Here is a 21411-nt window from a genome sequence, read left to right as displayed (position 1 = left end):
CTGAATTACAGAACAGAACAGGGTCTCAAATTTAGAAAACCAACTTATACTTGCTTAAGGGGAAAGGTGAGTTGGGGTGCTGCATAAAACCAGAGATTGAAATGAGCACAGATAAAGTTCCTTAAGCCAAATATGGAATAGACAAGAGCTACTCCTTGCTCAACGAAATGGACTCAACACCGCATATTAAACGCCTAAGAATGTACCTGACTAGTAAGTATCTTAAAACCTATGGATTGCTATGTCTCCGAAAGAGAATCAAGCATGTGTACAGGGGCATAAACGCAGCAGTGATAGGATTGGAGAGGTGCGGTGAGCAAATGAAGACCCTTTGAAATCATATTGCATGGTACCCATTCCACGGGTTTCAACTACCCAGGTTTAAGGTATTCTTCCTTCAGCTAAAACATGCATGTGGAACCTAGATTATGATCAACCATGTGATCGGGAGACGTGTTCAAATATGTCTCAGTTTTCGTACCCTGGTACTCGGGTGCAACATTCCAGATGCTTTACTAACACTCTCCCGACTTGGAGAGTCAGTCCCTTTAACCTCCTGTTTGGCCCAGTTTGCAATTTCTGCGGAAGATGAACAGGAATAGCGAGAACCAATGAGAGACTAGCTGGAGGTGTCTGGACGGGCAAATTTAACTCTCATTTCCCACCAGGAAGAGGAATTAACCAAAGGCTCAGCGTGCCGTGCCGGAACCAGATTAGGGCCTGAAGCCATCCTGCGGTGTTGCGGCCAGCTCACAAGAAAGCGAGTTGAAGAAAGGAGCTCAGGGGCACTGTAATTCACAAACCTGCAGAGTTATAAATGACAGCTATCGTCCAAAAATAGACTGAAGTAAGGCTGCCAAGAGGACTTGAAAACGGGGCAGAATTGCAGGAAACCGATTTCAGGAGGTAGACTGGAATTGCATTGAAAGCATAGGAAAAGAGGCAGAACGTCCACAATGATGCACTTGGCCAAAAAGGGCGTATGCGTTTTTTCCTGAATATATTCAGGAAAAAACGCATACGCCCTTTTTGGCCAACCAAGCAAGCTTGCAAAGGAAATCTGCACTACAATGAAGTCTCACTTCCCCCCGGTCAAAAGGGCCATCTGAAAAAAGTGTAAAATCCAGAAAGGCAGGACAGGCCATGGAGAACTGGGAGCCTTGTTATGCTGATGGGCGGGATGTAAATTGCCAACAACCACTCGGGAGAAGTGTATGGTGTTTCCTGAAACATCTAAAAAACAAAGCAACAGAGCCTAGGGCACTTCCACTTATGGTCCTATAGCTTAGGGAATTTAAAATCAAAAAGACACAGCCACCCCAAAGTTTGGAACGGCTCTGTTTACAAGAACCTCGTTTATAGTATAAGTTCAACATCGCAGAAAGTGAAAAATGGATAAAGAAGTTGTGGTATTTACTTACAAAGCAATATCACTCAGCAATGAAATCTGTGTCATCAGGCCCTTAGCAGCACAATGAGTGGATTCAGGTATGATGATTCTAACTGAAATAAGTCACACAGAAAAAGAAACATCATAAGGTATCAGTAATACACGGAATGTAAACTTGGCTACACAGGAACTGAATTACAGAACAGAACAGGGTCTCAAATTACGAAAACCAACTTATGCTTGCTTAAGGGTAAAGGTGAGTTGGGGTGCTGCATAAAACCAGAGATTGAAATGAGCACAGATAAAGTTCCTTAAGCCAAATATGGAATAGACAAGAGCTACTCCTTGCTCAGCGAAATGGACTCAACACCGCATATTAAACGCCTAAGAATGTACCTGACTAGTAAGTATCTTAAAACCTATGGATTGCTATGTCTCCGAAAGAGAATCAAGCATGTGTACAGGGGCATAAACGCAGCAGTGATAGGATTGCAGAGGTTCGGTGAGCAAATGAAGACCCTTTGAAGTCATATTGCATGGTACCCATTCCACGGGTTTCAACTACCCAGGTTTTAGGTATTCTTCCTTCAGCTAAAACATGCATGTGGAACCCAAGTATTATCAACCATGTGAACGGGAGACATGTTCAAATATGTCTCAGTTTTCCTCCCCTGGTACTCGGGTGCAACATTCCAGATGCTTTACTAACACTCTCCGCACTTGGAGAGTCAGCGCCTTTAACCTCCTGTTTGGCCCAGTTTGCAATTTCTGCGGAAGATGAACAGGAATAGGGAGAACCAATGAGAGGCTAGCTGGAGGTGTCTGGACGGGCAAATTTAACTCTCATTTCCCACCAGGAAGAGGAATTAACCAAAGGCTCAGCGTGCCGTGCCGGAACCAGATTAGGGCCTGAAGCCATCCTGCGGTGTTGCGGCCAGGTCACAAGAAAGCGAGTTGAAGAAAGGAGCTCAGGGGCACTGTAATTCACAAACCTGCAGAGTTATAAATGACAGCTATCGTCCAAAAATAGACTGAAGTAAGGCTGCCAAGAGGACTTGAAAGCGGAGCAGAATTGCAGGAAACCAATTTCAGGAGGTAGACTGGAATTGCATTGAAAGCATAGGAAAAGAGGCTGAACGTCCACAATGATGCACTTGGCCAAAAAGGGCGTATGCGTTTTTTCCTGAATATATTCAGGAAAAAACGCATACGCCCTTTTTGGCCAACCAAGCAAGCTTGCAAAGGAAATCTGCACTACAATGAAGTCTCACTTCCCCCAGGTCAAAAGGGCCATCTGAAAAAAGTGTAAAATCCAGAAAGGCAGGACAGGCCATGGAGAACTGGGAGCCTTGTTATGCTGATGGGCGGGATGTAAATTGCCAACAACCACTCGGGAGAAGTGTATGGTGTTTCCTGAAACATCTAAAAAACAAAGCAACAGAGCTTAGGGCACTTCCACTTATGGTCCTATAGTTTAGGGAATTTAAAATCAAAAAGACACAGCCACCCCAAAGTTTGGAACGGCTCTGTTTACAAGAACCTCATTTACAGTACAAGTTCAACATCGCAGAAAGTGAAAAATGGATAAAGAAGTTGTGGTATTTACTTAAAAAGCAATATCACTCAGCAATGAAATCTGTGTCATCAGGCCGTTAGCAGCACAATGAGTGGATTCAGGTATGATGATTCTAACTGAAATAAGTCACACAGAAAAAGAAACATCATAAGATATCAGTAATACACGGAATGTAAACTTGGCTACACAGGAACTGAATTACAGAACAGAACAGGGTCTCAAATTTCGAAAACCAACTTATGCTTGCTTAAGGGGAAAGGTGAGTTGGGGTGCTGCATAAAACCAGAGATTGAAATGAGCACAGATAAAGTTCCTTAAGCCAAATGTGGAATAGACAAGAGCTACTCCTTGCTCAACGAAATGGACTCAACACCCCATATTAAACGCCTAAGAATGTACCTGACTAGTAAGTATCTTAAAACCTATGGATTGCTATGTCTCCGAAAGAGAATCAAGCATGTGTACAGGGGCATAAACGCAGCAGTGATAGGATTGGAGAGGTTCGGTGAGCAAATGAAGACCGTTTGAAGTCATATTGCATGGTACCCATTCCCCGGGTTTCAACTACCCAGGTTTTAGGTATTCTTCCTTCAGCTAAAACATGCATGTGGAACCCAAGTATTATCAACCATGTGAATGGGAGACGTGTTCAAATATGTCTCAGTTTTCCTCCCCTGGTACTCGGGTGCAACATTCCAGACGCTTTACTAACACTCTCCCCACTTGGAGAGTCAGCGCCTTTAACCTCCTGTTTGGCCCAGTTTGCAATTTCTGCGGAAGATGAACAGGAATAGCGAGAACCAATGAGAGGCTAGCCGGAGGTGTCTGGATGGGCAAATTTAACTCTCATTTCCCACCAGGAAGAGGAAATAACCAAAGGCTCAGTGTGCCGTGCCGGAACCAGATTAGGGCCTGAAGCCATCCTGCGGTGTTGCGGCCAGCTCACAAGAAAACGAGTTGAAGAAAGGAGCTCAGGGGCACTGTAATTCACAAACCTGCAGAGTTATAAATGACAGCTATCGTCCAAAAATAGACTGAAGTAAGGCTGCCAAGAGGACTTGAAAGCGGGGCAGAATTGCAGGAAACCGATTTCAGGAGGTAGACTGGAATTGCATTGAAAGCATAGGAAAAGAGGCCGAACGTCCACAATGATGCACTTGGCCAAAAAGGGCGTATGCGTTTTTTCCTGAATATATTCAGGAAAAAACGCATACGCCCTTTTTGGCCAACCAAGCAAGCTTGCAAAGGAAATCTGCACTACAATGAAGTCTCACTTCCCCTCGGTCAAAAGGGCCATCTGAAAAAAGTGTAAAATCCAGAAAGGCAGGACTGGCCATGGAGAACTGGGAGCCTTGTTATGCTGATGGGCGGGATGTAAATTGCCAACAACCACTCGGGAGAAGTGTATGGTGTTTCCTGAAACATCTAAAATACAAAGCAACAGAACCTAGGGCACTTCCACTTATGGTCCTATAGCTTAGGGAAATTAAAATCAAAAAGACACAGCCACCCCAAAGTTTGGAACGGCTCTGTTTACAAGAACCTCGTTTACAGTACAAGTTCAACATCGCAGAAAGTGAAAAATGGATAAAGAATTTGTGGTATTCACTTACAAAGCAATATCACGCAGCAATGAAATCTGTGTCATCAGGCCCTTAGCAGCACAATGAGTGGATTCAGGTATGATGATTGTAACTGAAATAAGTCACACAGAAAAAGAAACATCATAAGATATCAGTAATACACGGAATGTAAACTTGGCTACACAGGAACTGAATTACAGAACAGAACAGGGTCTCAAATTTCGAAAACCAACTTATGCTTGCTTAAGGGGAAAGGTGAGTTGGGGTGCTGCATAAAACCAGAGATTGAAATGAGCACAGATAAAGTTCCTTAAGCCAAATATGGAATAGACAAGAGCTACTCCTTGCTCAACGAAATGGACTCAACACCGCATATTAAACGCCTAAGAATGTACCTGACCAGTAAGTATCTTAAAACCTATGGATTGCTATGTCTCCGAAAGAGAATCAAGCATGTGTACAGGGGCATAAACGCAGCAGTGATAGGATTGGAGAGGTTCAGTGAGAAAATGAAGACCCTTTGAAGTCATATTGCATGGTACCCATTCCATGGGTTTCAACTACCCAGATTTTAGGTATTCTTCCTTCAGCTAAAACATGCATGTGGAACCTAGAGTATGATCAACCATGTGATCGGGAGACGTGTTCAAATATGTCTCAGTTTTCCTCCCCTGGTACTCGGGTGCAACATTCCAGACGCTTTACTAACACTCTCCCCACTTGGAGAGTCAGTCCCTTTAACCTCCTGTTTGGCCCAGTTTGCAATTTCTGTGGAAGATGAACAGGAATAGCGAGAACCAATGAGAGACTAGCTGGAGGTGTCTGGATGGGCAAATGTAACTCTCATTTCCCACCAGGAAGAGGAATTAACCAAAGGCTCAGCGTGCCGTGCCGGAACCAGATTACGGCCTGTAGACATCCTGCGGTGTTGCGGCCAGGTCACAAGAAAGCGAGTTGAAGAAAGGAGCTCAGGGGCACTGTAATTCACAAACCTGCAGAGTTATAAATGACAGCTATCGTCCAAAAATAGACTGAAGTAAGGCTGCCAAGAGGACTTGAAAGCGGGGCAGAATTGCAGGAAACCGATTTCAGGAGGTAGACTGGAATTGCATTGAAGGCATAGGAAAAGAGGCAGAACGTCCACAATGATGCACTTGGCCAAAAAGGGCACTTGGCCAAAAAGGGCCAAAAAGGGCGAATATATTCAGGAAAAAACGCATATGCCCTTTTTGGCGAACAAAGCAAACTTGCAAAGGAAATCTGCACTACAATGAAGTCTCACTTCCCCCCGGTCAAAAGGGCCATCTGAAAAAAGTGTAAAATCCAGAAAGGCAGGACAGGCCATGGAGAACTGGGAGCCTTGTTATGCTGATGGGCGGGATGTAAATTGCCAACAACCACTCGGGAGAAGTGTATGGTGTTTCCTGAAACATCTAAAAAACAAAGCAACAGAACCTAGGGCACTTCCACTTATGGTCCTATAGCTTAGGGAAATTAAAATCAAAAAGACACAGCCACCCCAAAATTTGGGACGCCTCTGTTTACAAGAACCTCGTTTACAGTACAAGTTCAACATCGCAGAAAGTGAAAAATGGATAAAGAAGTTGTGGTATTTACTTACAAAGCAATATCACTCAGCAATGAAATCTGTGTCATCAGGCCCTTAGCAGCACAATGAGTGGATTCAGGTATGATGATTCTAACTGAAATAAGTCACACAGAAAAAGAAACATCATAAGATATCAGTAATACACGGAATGTAAACTTGGCTACACAGGAACTGCATTCCAAAACAGAACAGGGTCTCAAATTTAGAAAACCAACTTATGCTTGCTTAAGGGGAAAGGTGAGTTGGGGTGCTGCATAAAACCAGAGATTGAAATGAGCACAGATAAAGTTCCTTAAGTCAAATATGGAATAGACAAGAGCTACTCCTTGCTCAACGAAATGGACTCAAAACCCCATATTAAACGCCTAAGAATGTACCTGACTAGTAAGTATCTTAAAACCTATGGATCGCTATGTCTCCAAAAGAGAATCAAGCGTGTGTACAGGGGCATAAACGCAGCAGTGATAGGATTGGAGAGGTTCGGTGAGCAAATGAAGACCGTTTGAAGTCATATTGCATGGTACCCATTCCCCGGGTTTCAACTACCCAGGTTTTAGGTATTCTTCCTTCAGCTAAAACATGCATGTGGAACCCAGAGTATGATCAACCATGTGAACGGGAGACGTGTTCAAATATGTCTCAGTTTTCCTCCCCTGGTACTCGGGTGCAACATTCCAGACGCTTTACTAACACTCTCCCGACTTGGAGAGTCAGTCCCTTTAACCTCCTGTTTGGCCCAGTTTGCAATTTCTGCGGAAGATGAACAGGAATAGCGAGAACCAATGAGAGGCTAGCTGGAGGTCTCTTGACGGGCAAATTCAACTCTCATTTCCCACCAGGAAGAGGAATTAACCAAAGGCTCAGCATGCCGGGCCGGAACCAGATTAGGGCCTGAAGCCATCCTGCGGTGTTGCGGCCAGGTCACAAGAAAGCGAGTTGAAGAAAGGAGCTCAGGGGCACTGTAATTCACAATCCTGCAGAGTTATAAATGACAGCTATCGTCCAAAAATAGACTGAAGTAAGGCTGCCAAGAGGACTTGAAAGCGGGGCAGAATTGCAGGAAACCGATTTCAGGAGGTAGACTGGAATTGCATTGAAAGCATAGGAAAAGAGGCAGAACGTCCACAATGATGCACTTGGCCAAAAAGGGCGTATGCGTTTTTTCCTGAATATATTCAGGAAAAAACGCATACGCCCTTTTTGGCCAACCAAGCAAGCTTGCAAAGGAAATCTGCACTACAATGAAGTCTCACTTCCCCCCGGTCAAAAGGGCCATCTGAAAAAAGGGTAAAATCCAGAAAGGCAGGACAGGCCATGGAGAACTGGGAGCCTTGTTATGCTGATGGGCGGGATGTAAATTGCCAAGAACCACTTGGGAGAAGTGTATGGTGTTTCCTGAAACAACTAAAAAACAAAGCAACAGAACCTAGGGCACTTCCACTTATGGTCCTATAGCTTAGGGAAATTAAAATCAAAAAGACACAGCCACCCCAAAGTTTGAAACAGCTCTGTTTACAAGAACCTCGTTTACAGTACAAGTTCAACATCGCAGAAAGTGAAAAATGGATAAAGAAGTTGTGGTATTTACTTACAAAGCAATATCACTCAGCAATGAAATCTGTGTCATCAGGCCCTTAGCAGCACAATGAGTGGATTCAGGTATGATGATTCTAACTGAAATAAGTCACACAGAAAAAGAAACATCATAAGATATCACTAATACACGGAATGTAAACGTGGCTACACAGGAACTGCATTCCAAAACAGAACAGGGTCTCAAATTTAGAAAACCAACTTATGCTTGCTTAAGGGGAAAGGTGAGTTGGGGTGCTGCATAAAACCAGAGATTGAAATGAGCACAGATAAAGTTCCTTAAGCCAAATATGGAATAGACAAGAGCTACTCCTTGCTCAACGAAATGGACTCAAAACCCCATATTAAACGCCTAAGAATGTACCTGACAAGTAAGTATCTTAAAACCTATGGATTGCTATGTCTCCAAAAGAGAATCAAGCGTGTGTACAGGGGCATAAACGCAGCAGTGATAGGATTGGAGAGGTTCGGTGAGCAAATGAAGACCCTTTGAAGTCATATTGCATGGTACCCATTACACGGGTCTCAACTCTCCAGGTTTAAGGTATTCTTCCTTCAGCTAAAACATGCATGTGGAACCCAGAGTATGATCAACCATGTGAACGGGAGGCGTGTTCAAATATGTCTCAGTTTTCCTCCCCTGGTACTCGGGTGCAACATTCCAGACGCTTTACTAACACTCTCCCGACTTGGAGAGTCAGTCCCTTTAACCTCCTGTTTGGCCCAGTTTGCAATTTCTGCGGAAGATGAACAGGAAGAGCGAGAACCAATGAAAGGCTAGCTGGAGGTGTCTGGACGGGCAAATTCAACTCTCATTTCCCACCAGGAAGAGGAATTAACCAAAGGCTCAGCATGCCGGGCCGGAACCAGATTAGGGCCTGAAGACATCCTGCGGTGTTGCGGCCAGGTCACAAGAAAGCGAGTTGAAGAAAGGAGCTCAGGGGCACTGTAATTCACAAACCTGCAGAGTTATAAATGACAGCTATCGTCCAAAAATAGACTGAAGTAAGGCTGCCAAGAGGACTTGAAAGCGGGGCAGAATTGCAGGAAACCGATTTCAGGAGGTAGACTGGAATTGCATTGAAAGCATAGGAAAAGAGGCAGAACGTCCACAATGATGCACTTGGCCAAAAAGGGCGTATGCGTTTTTTCCTGAATATATTCAGGAAAAAACGCATACGCCCTTTTTGGCCAACCAAGCAAGCTTGCAAAGGAAATCTGCACTACAATGAAGTCTCACTTCCCCCCGGTCAAAAGGGCCATCTGAAAAAAGTGTAAAATCCAGAAAGGCAGGACAGGCCATGGAGAACTGGGAGCCTTGTTATGCTGATGGGCGGGATGTAAATTGCCAAGAACCACTTGGGAGAAGTGTATGGTGTTTCCTGAAACATCTAAAAAACAAAGCAACAGAACCTAGGGCACTTCCACTTATGGTCCTATAGCTTAGGGAAATTAAAATCAAAAAGACACAGCCACCCCAAAGTTTGGAACGGCTCTGTTTACAAGAACCTCGTTTACAGTACAAGTTCAACATTGCAGAAAGTGAAAAATGGATAAAGAAGTTGTGGTATTTACTTACAAAGCAATATCACTCAGCAATGAAATCTGTGTCACAAGGCCCTTAGCAGCACAATGAGTGGATTCAGGTATGATGATTCTAACTGAAATAAGTCACACAGAAAAAGAAACATCATAAGATACCAGTAATACACGGAATGTAAACTTGGCTACACAGGAACTGAATTACAGAACAGAACAGGTTCTCAAATTTAGAAAACCAACTTATGCTTGCTTAAGGGGAAAGGTGAGTTGGGGTGCTGCATAAAACCAGAGATTGAAATGAGCACAGATAAAGTTCCTTAAGTCAAATATGGAATAGACAAGAGCTACTCCTTGCTCAACGAAATGGACTCAACACCGCATATTAAACGCCTAAGAATGTATCTGACTAGTAAGTATCTTAAAACCTATGGATTGCTATGTCTCCGAAAGAGAATCAAGCATGTGTACAGGGGCATAAATGCAGCAGTGATAGTATTGGAGAGGTTCGGTGAGCAAATGAAGACCCTTTGAAGTCATATTGCATGGTACCCATTACACGGGTCTTAACTCTCTAGGTTTAAGGTATTCTTCCTTCAGCTAAAACATGCATGTGGAACCCAAGTATGATCAACCATGTGAACGGGAGACGTGTTCAAATATGTCTCAGTTTTCCTCCCCTGGTACTCGGGTGCAACATTCCAGACGCTTTACTAACACTCTCCCCACTTGGAGAGTCAGTCCCTTTAACCTCCTGTTTGGCCCAGTTTGCAATTTCTGTGGAAGATGAACAGGAATAGCGAGAACCAATGAGAGACTAGCTGGAGGTGTCTGGATGGGCAAATTTAACTCTCATTTCCCACCAGGAAGAGTAATTAACCAAAGGCTCAGCGTGCCGTGCCAGAACCAGATTAGGGCCTGAAGACATCCTGCGGTGTTGCGGCCAGGTCACAAGAAAGCGAGTTGAAGAAAGGAGCTCAGGGGCACTGTAATTCACAAACCTGCAGAGTTATAAATGACAGCTATCGTCCAAAAATAGACTGAAGTAAGGCTGCCAAGAGGACTTGAAAGCGGGGCAGAATTGCAGGAAACCGATTTCAGGAGGTAGACTGGAATTGCATTGAAAGCATAGGAAAAGAGGCAGAACGTCCACAATGATGCACTTGGCCAAAAAGGGCGTATGCGTTTTTTCCTGAATATATTCAGGAAAAAACGCATACGCCCTTTTTGGCCAACCAAGCAAGCTTGCAAAGGAAATCTGCACTACAATGAAGTCTCACTTCCCCCCGGTCAAAAGGGCCATCTGAAAAAAGTGTAAAATCCAGAAAGGCAGGACAGGCCATGGAGAACTGGGAGCCTTGTTATGCTGATGGGCGGGATGTAAATTGCCAACAACCACTCGGGAGAAGTGTATGGTGTTTCCTGAAACATCTAAAAAACAAAGCAACAGAACCTAGGGCACTTCCACTTATGGTCCTATAGCTTAGGGAATTTAAAATCAAAAAGACACAGCCACCCCAAAGTTTGGAACGGCTCTGTTTACAAGAACCTCGTTTACAGTACAAGTTCAACAACGCAGAAAGTGAAAAATGGATAAAAAAGTTGTGGTCATTACTTACAAAGCAATATCACTCAGCAATGAAATCTGTGTCATCAGGCCCTTAGCATCACAATGAGTGGATTCAGGTATGATGATTCTAACTGAAATAAGTCACACAGAAAAAGAAACATCATAAGATATCAGTAATACACGGAATGTAAACTTGGCTACACAGGAACTGAATTACAGAACAGAACAGGGTCTCAAATTTAGAAAACCAACTTGTGCTTGCTTAAGGGGAAAGGTGAGTTGGGGTGCTGCATAAAATCAGAGATTGAAATGAGCACAAAGTTCCTTAAGCCAAATATGGAATAGACAAGAGCTACTCCTTGCTCAACGAAATGGACTCAACACCGCATATTAAACGCCTAAGAATGTACCTGACTAGTAAGTATCTTAAAACCTATGGATTGCTATGTCTCCGAAAGAGAATCAAGCATGTGTACAGGGGCATAAACGCAGCAGTGATACGATTGGAGCGGTTCAGTGAGCAAATGAAGACCCTTTGAAGTCATATTGCATGGTACCCATTCCACGGGTTTCAACTACGCAGATTTTAGGTATTCTTCCTTCAGCTAAAACATGCATGTGGAACCCAGAGTATGATCAACCATGTGATCGGGAGACGTGTTCAAATATGTCTCAGTTTTCCTCCCCTGGTACTCGGGTGCAACATTCCAGACGCTTTACTAGCACTCTCCCCACTTGGAGAGTCAGTCCCTTTAACCTCCTGTTTGGCCCAGTTTGCAATTTCTGCGGAAGATGAACAGGAATAGTGAGAATCAATGAGAGGCTAGCTGGAGGTGTCTGGACGGGCAAATTTAACTCTCATTTCCCACCAGGAAGAGGAAATAACCAAAGGCTCAGCGTGCCGTACCGGAACCAGATTAGGGCCTGAAGCCATCCTGCGGTGTTGCGGCCAGCTCAAAAGAAAGCGAGTTGAAGAAAGGAGCTCAGGGGCACTGTAATTCACAAACCTGCAGAGTTATAAATGACAGCTATCGTCCAAAAATAGACTGAAGTAAGGCTGCCAAGAGGACTTGAAAGCGGGGCAGAATTGCAGGAAACCGATTTCAGGAGGTAGACTGGAATTGCATTGAAAGCATAGGAAAAGAGGCAGAACGTCCACAATGATGCACTTGGCCAAAAAGGGCGTATGCGTTTTTTCCTGAATATATTCAGGAAAAAACGCATACGCCCTTTTTGGCCAACCAAGCAAGCTTGCAAAGGAAATCTGCACTACAATGAAGTCTCACTTCCCCCCGGTCAAAAGGGCCATCTGAAAAAAGTGTAAAATCCAGAAAGGCAGGACAGGCCATGGAGAACTGGGAGCCTTGTTATGCTGAAGGGCGGGATGTAAATTGCCAACAAACACTCGGGAGAAGTGTATGGTGTTTCCTGAAACATCTAAAAAACAAAGCAACAGAGCCTAGGGCACTTCCACTTATGGTCCTATAGCTTAGGGAATTTAAAATCAAAAAGACACAGCCACCCCAAAGTTTGGAACGGCTCTGTTTACAAGAACCTCGTTTACAGTACAAGTTCAACATCGCAGAAAGTGAAAAATGGATAAAGAAGTTGTGGTATTTACTTACAAAGCAATATCACTCAGCAATGAAATCTGTGTCATCAGGCCCTTAGCAGCACAATGAGTGGGTTCAGGTATGATGATTCTAACTGAAATAAGTCACACAGAAAAAGAAACATCATAAGATATCAGTAATACACGGAATGGAAACTTGGCTACACAGGAACTGAATTACAGAACAGAACAGGGTCTCAAATTTAGAAAACCAACTTATGCTTGCTTAAGGGTAAAGGTGAGTTGGCGTGCTGCATAAAACCAGAGATCGAAATGAGCACAGATAAAGTTCCTTAAGCCAAATATGGAATAGACAAGAGCTACTCCTTGCTCAACGAAATGGACTCAACACCGCATATTAAACGCCTAAGAATGTACCTGACTAGTAAGTATCTTAAAACCTATGGATTGCTATGTCTCCGAAAGAGAATCAAGCATGTGTACAGGGGCATAAACGCAGCAGTGATAGGATTGGAGAGGTTCAGTGAGCAAATGAAGACCCTTTGAAGTCATATTGCAAGGTACCCATTCCACGGGTTTCAACTACCCAGATTTTAGGTATTCTTCCTTCAGCTAAAACATGCATGTGGAACCCAGAGTATGATCAACCATGTGATCGGGAGACGTGTTCAAATATGTCTCAGTTTTCCTCCCCTGGTACTCGGGTGCAACATTCCAGACGCTTTACTAACACTCTCCCCACTTGGAGAGTCAGCGCCTTTAAACTCCTGTTTGGCCCAGTTTGCAATTTCTGCGGAAGATGAACAGGAATAGCGAGAACCAATGAGAGGCTAGCTGGAGGTGTCTGGACGGGCAAATTTAACTCTCATTTCCCACCAGGAAGAGGAAATAACCAAAGGCTCAGCGTGCCGTACCGGAACCGGATTAGGGCCTGAAGCCATCCTGCCGTGTTGCGGCCAGCTCACAAGAAAGCGAGTTGAAGAAAGGAGCTCAGGGGCACTGTAATTCACAAACCTGCAGAGTTATAAATGACAGCTATCGTCCAAAAATACACTGAAGTAAGGCTGCCAAGAGGACTTGAAAGCGGGGCAGAATTGCAGGAAACCGATTTCAGGAGGTAGACTGGAATTGCATTGAAAGCACAGGAAAAGAGGCAGAACGTCCACAATGATGCACTTGGCCAAAAAGGGCGTATGCGTTTTTTCCTGAATATATTCAGGAAAAAACGCATACGCCCTTTTTGGCCAACCAAGCAAGCTTGCAAAGGAAATCTGCACTACAATGAAGTCTCACTTCCCCCCGGTCAAAAGGGCCATCTGAAAAAAGTGTAAAATCCAGAAAGGCAGGACAGGCCATGGAGAACTGGGAGCCTTGTTATGCTGATGGGCGGGATGTAAATTGCCAACAACCACTCGGGAGAAGTGTATGGTGTTTCCTGAAACATCTAAAAAACAAAGCAACAGAACCTAGGGCACTTCCACTTATGGTCCTATAGCTTAGGGAAATTAAAATCAAAAAGACACAGCCACCCCAAAGTTTGGAACGGCTCTGTTTACAAGAACCTCGTTTACAGTACAAGTTCAACATCGCAGAAAGTGAAAAATGGATAAAGAAGTTGTGGTATTTACTTACAAAGCAATATCACTCAGCAATGAAATCTGTGTCATCAGGCCCTTAGCAGCACAATGAGTGGATTCAGGTATGATGATTCTAACTGAAATAAGTCACACAGAAAAAGAAACATCATAAGATATCAGTAATACACGGAATGGAAACTTGGCTACACAGGAACTGAATTGCAGAACAGAACAGGGTCTCAAATTTAGAAAACCAACTTATGCTTGCTTAAGGGGAAAGGTGAGTTGGGGTGCTGCATAAAACCAGAGATTGAAATGAGCACAGATAAAGTTCCTTAAGCCAAATATGGAATAGACAAGAGCTACTCCTTGCTCAACGAAATGGACTCAACACCGCATATTAAACGCCTAAGAATGTACGTGACTAGTAAGTATCTTAAAACCTATGGATTGCTATGTCTCCGAAAGAGAATCAAGCATGTGTACAGGGGCATAAACGCAGCAGTGATAGGATTGGAGAGGTTCGGTGAGCAAATGAAGACCCTTTGAAGTCATATTGCATGGTACCCATTCCACGGGTTTCAACTACCCAGGTTAAGGTATTCTTCCTTCAGCTAAAACATGCATGTGGAACCTAGAGTATGATCAACCATGTGATCGGGAGACGTGTTCAAATATGTCTCAGTTTTCGTACCCTGGTACTCGGGTGCAATATTCCAGACGCTTTACTAACACTCTCCCTACTTGGAGAGTCAGTCCCTTTAACCTCCTGTTTGGCCCAGTTTGCAATTTCTGCGGAAGATGAACAGGAATAGCGAGAACCAATGAGAGACTAGCTGGAGGTGTCTGGACGGGCAAATTCAACTCTCATTTCCCACCAGGAAGAGGAATTAACCAAAGGCTCAGCATGCCGGGCCGGAACCAGATTAGGGCCTGAAGCCATCCTGCGGTGTTGCGGCCAGGTCACAAGAAAGCGAGTTGAAGAAAGGAGCTCAGGGGCACTGTAATTCACAAACCTGCAGAGTTATAAATGACAGCTATCGTCCAAAAATAGACTGAAGTAAGGCTGCCAAGAGGACTTGAAGGTGGGGCAGAATTGCAGGAAACCGATTTCAGGAGGTAGACTGGAATTGCATTGAAAGCATAGGAAAAGAGGCAGAACGTCCACAATGATGCACTTGGCCAAAAAGGGCGTATGCGTTTTTTCCTGAATATATTCAGGAAAAAACGCATACGCCCTTTTTGGCCAACCAAGCAAGCTTGCAAAGGAAATCTGCACTACAATGAAGTCTCACTTCCCCCCGGTCAAAAGGGCCATCTGAAAAAAGGGTAAAATCCAGAAAGGCAGGACAGGCCATGGAGAACTGGGAGCCTTGTTATGCTGATGGGCGGGATGTAAATTGCCAAGAACCACTTGGGAGAAGTGTATGGTGTTTCCTGAAACAACTAAAAAACAAAGCAACAGAACCTAGGGCACTTCCACTTATGGTCCTATAGCTTAGGGAAATTAAAATGAAAAAGACACAGCCACCCCAAAGTTTGGAACGGCTCTGTTTACAAGAACCTCGTTTACAGTACAAGTTCAACATCGCAGAAAGTGAAAAATGGATAAAGAAGTTGTGGTATTTACTTACAAAGCAATATCACTCAGCAATGAAATCTGTGTCACAAGGCCCTTAGCAGCACAATGAGTGGATTCAGGTATGATGATTCTAACTGAAATAAGTCACACAGAAAAAGAAACATCATAAGATATCAGTAATACACGGAATGTAAACTTGGCTACACAGGAACTGAATTACAGAACAGAACAGGGTCTCAAATTTAGAAAACCAACTTATGCTTGCTTAAGGGGAAAGGTGAGTTGGGTTGCTGCATAAAATCAGAGATTGAAATGAGCACAGATAAAGTTCCTTAAGTCAAATATGGAATAGACAAGAGCTACTCCTTGCTCAACGAAATGGACTCAACACCGCATATTAAATGCCTAAGAATGTATCTGACTAGTAAGTATCTTAAAACCTATGGATTGCTATGTCTCCGAAGGAGAATCAAGCATGTGTACAGGGGCATAAACGCAGCAGTGATAGGATTGGAGAGGTTCGGTGAGCAAATGAAGACCCTTTGAAGTCATATTGCATGGTACCCATTACACGGGTCTTAACTCTCTAGGTTTAAGGTATTCTTCCTTCAGCTAAAACATGCATGTGGAACCCAAGTATGATCAACCATGTGAACGGGAGACGTGTTCAAATATGTCTCAGTTTTCCTCCCCTGGTACTCGGGTGCAACATTCCAGACGCTTTACTAACACTCTCCCCACTTGGAGAGTCAGTCCCTTTAACCTCCTGTTTGGCCCAGTTTGCAATTTCTGTGGAAGATGAACAGGAATAGCGAGAACCAATGAGAGACTAGCTGGAGGTGTCTGGATGGGCAAATTTAACTCTCATTTCCCACCAGGAAGAGGAATTAACCAAAGGCTCAGCGTGCCGTGCCAGAACCAGATTAGGGCCTGAAGACATCCTGCGGTGTTGCGGCCAGGTCACAAGAAAGCGAGTTGAAGAAAGGAGCTCAGGGGCACTGTAATTCACAAACCTGCAGAGTTATAAATGACAGCTATCGTCCAAAAATAGACTGAAGTAAGGCTGCCAAGAGGACTTGAAAGCGGGGCAGAATTGCAGGAAACCGATTTCAGGAGGTAGACTGGAATTGCATTGAAAGCATAGGAAAAGAGGCAGAACGTCCACAATGATGCACTTGGCCAAAAAGGGCGTATGCGTTTTTTCCTGAATATATTCAGGAAAAAACGCATACGCCCTTTTTGGCCAACCAAGCAAGCTTGCAAAGGAAATCTGCACTACAATGAAGTCTCACTTCCCCCCGGTCAAAAGGGCCATCTGAAAAAAGTGTAAAATCCAGAAAGGCAGGACAGGCCATGGAGAACTGGGAGCCTTGTTATGCTGATGGGCGGGATGTAAATTGCCAACAACCACTCGGGAGAAGTGTATGGTGTTTCCTGAAACATCTAAAAAACAAAGCAACAGAACCTAGGGCACTTCCACTTATGGTCCTATAGCTTAGGGAATTTAAAATCAAAAAGACACAGCCACCCCAAAGTTTGGAACGGCTCTGTTTACAAGAACCTCGTTTACAGTACAAGTTCAACAACGCAGAAAGTGAAAAATGGATAAAAAAGTTGTGGTCATTACTTACAAAGCAATATCACTCAGCAATGAAATCTGTGTCATCAGGCCCTTAGCATCACAATGAGTGGATTCAGGTATGATGATTCTAACTGAAATAAGTCACACAGAAAAAGAAACATCATAAGATATCAGTAATACACGGAATGTAAACTTGGCTACACAGGAACTGAATTACAGAACAGAACAGGGTCTCAAATTTAGAAAACCAACTTGTGCTTGCTTAAGGGGAAAGGTGAGTTGGGGTGCTGCATAAAATCAGAGATTGAAATGAGCACAAAGTTCCTTAAGCCAAATATGGAATAGACAAGAGCTACTCCTTGCTCAACGAAATGGACTCAACACCGCATATTAAACGCCTAAGAATGTACCTGACTAGTAAGTATCTTAAAACCTATAGATTGCTATGTCTCCGAAAGAGAATCAAGCATGTGTACAGGGGCATAAACGCAGCAGTGATACGATTGGAGCGGTTCAGTGAGCAAATGAAGACCCTTTGAAGTCATATTGCATGGTACCCATTCCACGGGTTTCAACTACGCAGATTTTAGGTATTCTTCCTTCAGCTAAAACATGCATGTGGAACCCAGAGTATGATCAACCATGTGATCGGGAGACGTGTTCAAATATGTCTCAGTTTTCCTCCCCTGGTACTCGGGTGCAACATTCCAGACGCTTTACTAGCACTCTCCCCACTTGGAGAGTCAGTCCCTTTAACCTCCTGTTTGGCCCAGTTTGCAATTTCTGCGGAAGATGAACAGGAATAGTGAGAATCAATGAGAGGCTAGCTGGAGGTGTCTGGACGGGCAAATTTAACTCTCATTTCCCACCAGGAAGAGGAAATAACCAAAGGCTCAGCGTGCCGTACCGGAACCAGATTAGGGCCTGAAGCCATCCTGCGGTGTTGCGGCCAGCTCAAAAGAAAGCGAGTTGAAGAAAGGAGCTCAGGGGCACTGTAATTCACAAACCTGCAGAGTTATAAATGACAGCTATCGTCCAAAAATAGACTGAAGTAAGGCTGCCAAGAGGACTTGAAAGCGGGGCAGAATTGCAGGAAACCGATTTCAGGAGGTAGACTGGAATTGCATTGAAAGCATAGGAAAAGAGGCAGAACGTCCACAATGATGCACTTGGCCAAAAAGGGCGTATGCGTTTTTTCCTGAATATATTCAGGAAAAAACGCATACGCCCTTTTTGGCCAACCAAGCAAGCTTGCAAAGGAAATCTGCACTACAATGAAGTCTCACTTCCCCCCGGTCAAAAGGGCCATCTGAAAAAAGTGTAAAATCCAGAAAGGCAGGACAGGCCATGGAGAACTGGGAGCCTTGTTATGCTGAAGGGCGGGATGTAAATTGCCAACAAACACTCGGGAGAAGTGTATGGTGTTTCCTGAAACATCTAAAAAACAAAGCAACAGAGCCTAGGGCACTTCCACTTATGGTCCTATAGCTTAGGGAATTTAAAATCAAAAAGACACAGCCACCCCAAAGTTTGGAACGGCTCTGTTTACAAGAACCTCGTTTACAGTACAAGTTCAACATCGCAGAAAGTGAAAAATGGATAAAGAAGTTGTGGTATTTACTTACAAAGCAATATCACTCAGCAATGAAATCTGTGTCATCAGGCCCTTAGCAGCACAATGAGTGGATTCAGGTATGATGATTCTAACTGAAATAAGTCACACAGAAAAAGAAACATCATAAGATATCAGTAATACACGGAATGTAAACTTGGCTACACAGGAACTGAATTACAGAACAGAACAGGGTCTCAAATTTAGAAAACCAACTTATGCTTGCTTAAGGGTAAAGGTGAGTTGGCGTGCTGCATAAAACCAGAGATTGAAATGAGCACAGATAAAGTTCCTTAAGCCAAATATGGAATAGACAAGAGCTACTCCTTGCTCAACGAAATGGACTCAACACCGCATATTAAACGCCTAAGAATGTACCTGACTAGTAAGTATCTTAAAACCTATGGATTGCTATGTCTCCGAAAGAGAATCAAGCATGTGTACAGGGGCATAAACGCAGCAGTGATAGGATTGGAGAGGTTCAGTGAGCAAATGAAGACCCTTTGAAGTCATATTGCAAGGTACCCATTCCACGGGTTTCAACTACCCAGATTTTAGGTATTCTTCCTTCAGCTAAAACATGCATGTGGAACCCAGAGTATGATCAACCATGTGATCGGGAGACGTGTTCAAATATGTCTCAGTTTTCCTCCCCTGGTACTCGGGTGCAACATTCCAGACGCTTTACTAACACTCTCCCCACTTGGAGAGTCAGCGCCTTTAAACTCCTGTTTGGCCCAGTTTGCAATTTCTGCGGAAGATGAACAGGAATAGCGAGAACCAATGAGAGGCTAGCTGGAGGTGTCTGGACGGGCAAATTTAACTCTCATTTCCCACCAGGAAGAGGAAATAACCAAAGGCTCAGCGTGCCGTACCGGAACCGGATTAGGGCCTGAAGCCATCCTGCGGTGTTGCGGCCAGCTCAAAAGTAAGCGAGTTGAAGAAAGGAGCTCAGGGGCACTGTAATTCACAAACCTGCAGAGTTATAAATGACAGCTATCGTCCAAAAATAGACTGAAGTAAGGCTGCCAAGAGGACTTGAAAGCGGGGCAGAATTGCAGGAAACCGATTTCAGGAGGTAGACTGGAATTGCATTGAAAGCATAGGAAAAGAGGCAGAACGTCCACAATGATGCACTTGGCCAAAAAGGGCGTATGCGTTTTTTCCTGAATATATTCAGGAAAAAACGCATACGCCCTTTTTGGCCAACCAAGCAAGCTTGCAAAGGAAATCTGCACTACAATGAAGTCTCACTTCCCCCCGGTCAAAAGGGCCATCTGAAAAAAGTGTAAAATCCAGAAAGGCAGGACAGGCCATGGAGAACTGGGAGCCTTGTTATGCTGATGGGCGGGATGTAAATTGCCAACAACCACTCGGGAGAAGTGTATGGTGTTTCCTGAAACATCTAAAAAACAAAGCAACAGAACCTAGGGCACTTCCACTTATGGTCCTATAGCTTAGGGAAATTAAAATCAAAAAGACACAGCCACCCCAAAGTTTGGAACGGCTCTGTTTACAAGAACCTCGTTTACAGTACAAGTTCAACATCGCAGAAAGTGAAAAATGGATAAAGAAGTTGTGGTATTTACTTACAAAGCAATATCACTCAGCAATGAAATCTGTGTCATCAGGCCCTTAGCAGCACAATGAGTGGATTCAGGTATGATGATTCTAACTGAAATAAGTCACACAGAAAAAGAAACATCATAAGATATCAGTAATACACGGAATGGAAACTTGGCTACACAGGAACTGAATTGCAGAACAGAACAGGGTCTCAAATTTAGAAAACCAACTTATGCTTGCTTAAGGGGAAAGGTGAGTTGGGGTGCTGCATAAAACCAGAGATTGAAATGAGCACAGATAAAGTTCCTTAAGTCAAATATGGAATAGACAAGAGCTACTCCTTGCTCAACGAAATGGACTCAACACCGCATATTAAACGCCTAAGAATGTACCTGACTAGTAAGTATCTTAAAACCTATGGATTGCTATGTCTCCAAAAGAGAATCAAGCATGTGTACAGGGGCATAAACTCAGCAGTGATAGGATTGGAGAGGTTCGGTGAGCAAATGAAGACCCTTTGAAGTCATATTGCATGGTACCCATTCCACGGGTTTCAACTACCCAGGTTAAGGTATTCTTCCTTCAGCTAAAACATGCATGTGGAACCTAGAGTATGATCAACCATGTGATCGGGAGACGTGTTCAAATATGTCTCAGTTTTCGTACCCTGGTACTCGGGTGCAATATTCCAGACGCTTTACTAACACTCTCCCTACTTGGAGAGTCAGTCCCTTTAACCTCCTGTTTGGCCCAGTTTGCAATTTCTGCGGAAGATGAACAGGAATAGCGAGAACCAATGAGAGACTAGCTGGAGGTGTCTGGACGGGCAAATTCAACTCTCATTTCCCACCAGGAAGAGGAATTAACCAAAGGCTCAGCATGCCGGGCCGGAACCAGATTAGGGCCTGAAGCCATCCTGCGGTGTTGCGGCCAGGTCACAAGAAAGCGAGTTGAAGAAAGGAGCTCAGGGGCACTGTAATTCACAAACCTGCAGAGTTATAAATGACAGCTATCGTCCAAAAATAGACTGAAGTAAGGCTGCCAAGAGGACTTGAAGGC

General features: G+C 44.0%; 1 long non-coding RNA gene across 12 annotated transcripts in view; it reads right to left on the bottom strand.

The window, feature by feature from the left end:
* The window catches only part of LOC307181154, a 2002597-nt gene that overhangs the window by 279169 nt on the left and 1702017 nt on the right, over window positions 1-21411 (bottom strand). The window contains exon 1 of one of the 12 annotated variants that reach the window (XR_013826043.1): window positions 2997-3075. The exons of 10 other annotated variants lie outside the window; for them this stretch is intronic. This is a non-coding gene — a long non-coding RNA (uncharacterized lncRNA). Of the gene's footprint in view, window positions 1-2996; window positions 3076-21411 lie in introns of those variants that run through there. One more of the 12 variants, XR_013826044.1, reaches the window with a different exon arrangement.

This window comes from Stenella coeruleoalba (assembly GCF_951394435.1).
Source record: "Stenella coeruleoalba genome assembly, contig: scaffold_61, whole genome shotgun sequence".
NCBI classification, from domain to species: domain Eukaryota; kingdom Metazoa; phylum Chordata; class Mammalia; order Artiodactyla; family Delphinidae; genus Stenella; species Stenella coeruleoalba.
The sequence above is the reverse complement of the archived record's forward strand: the minus strand, read 5'-3'. Positions and strand labels throughout refer to the sequence as shown.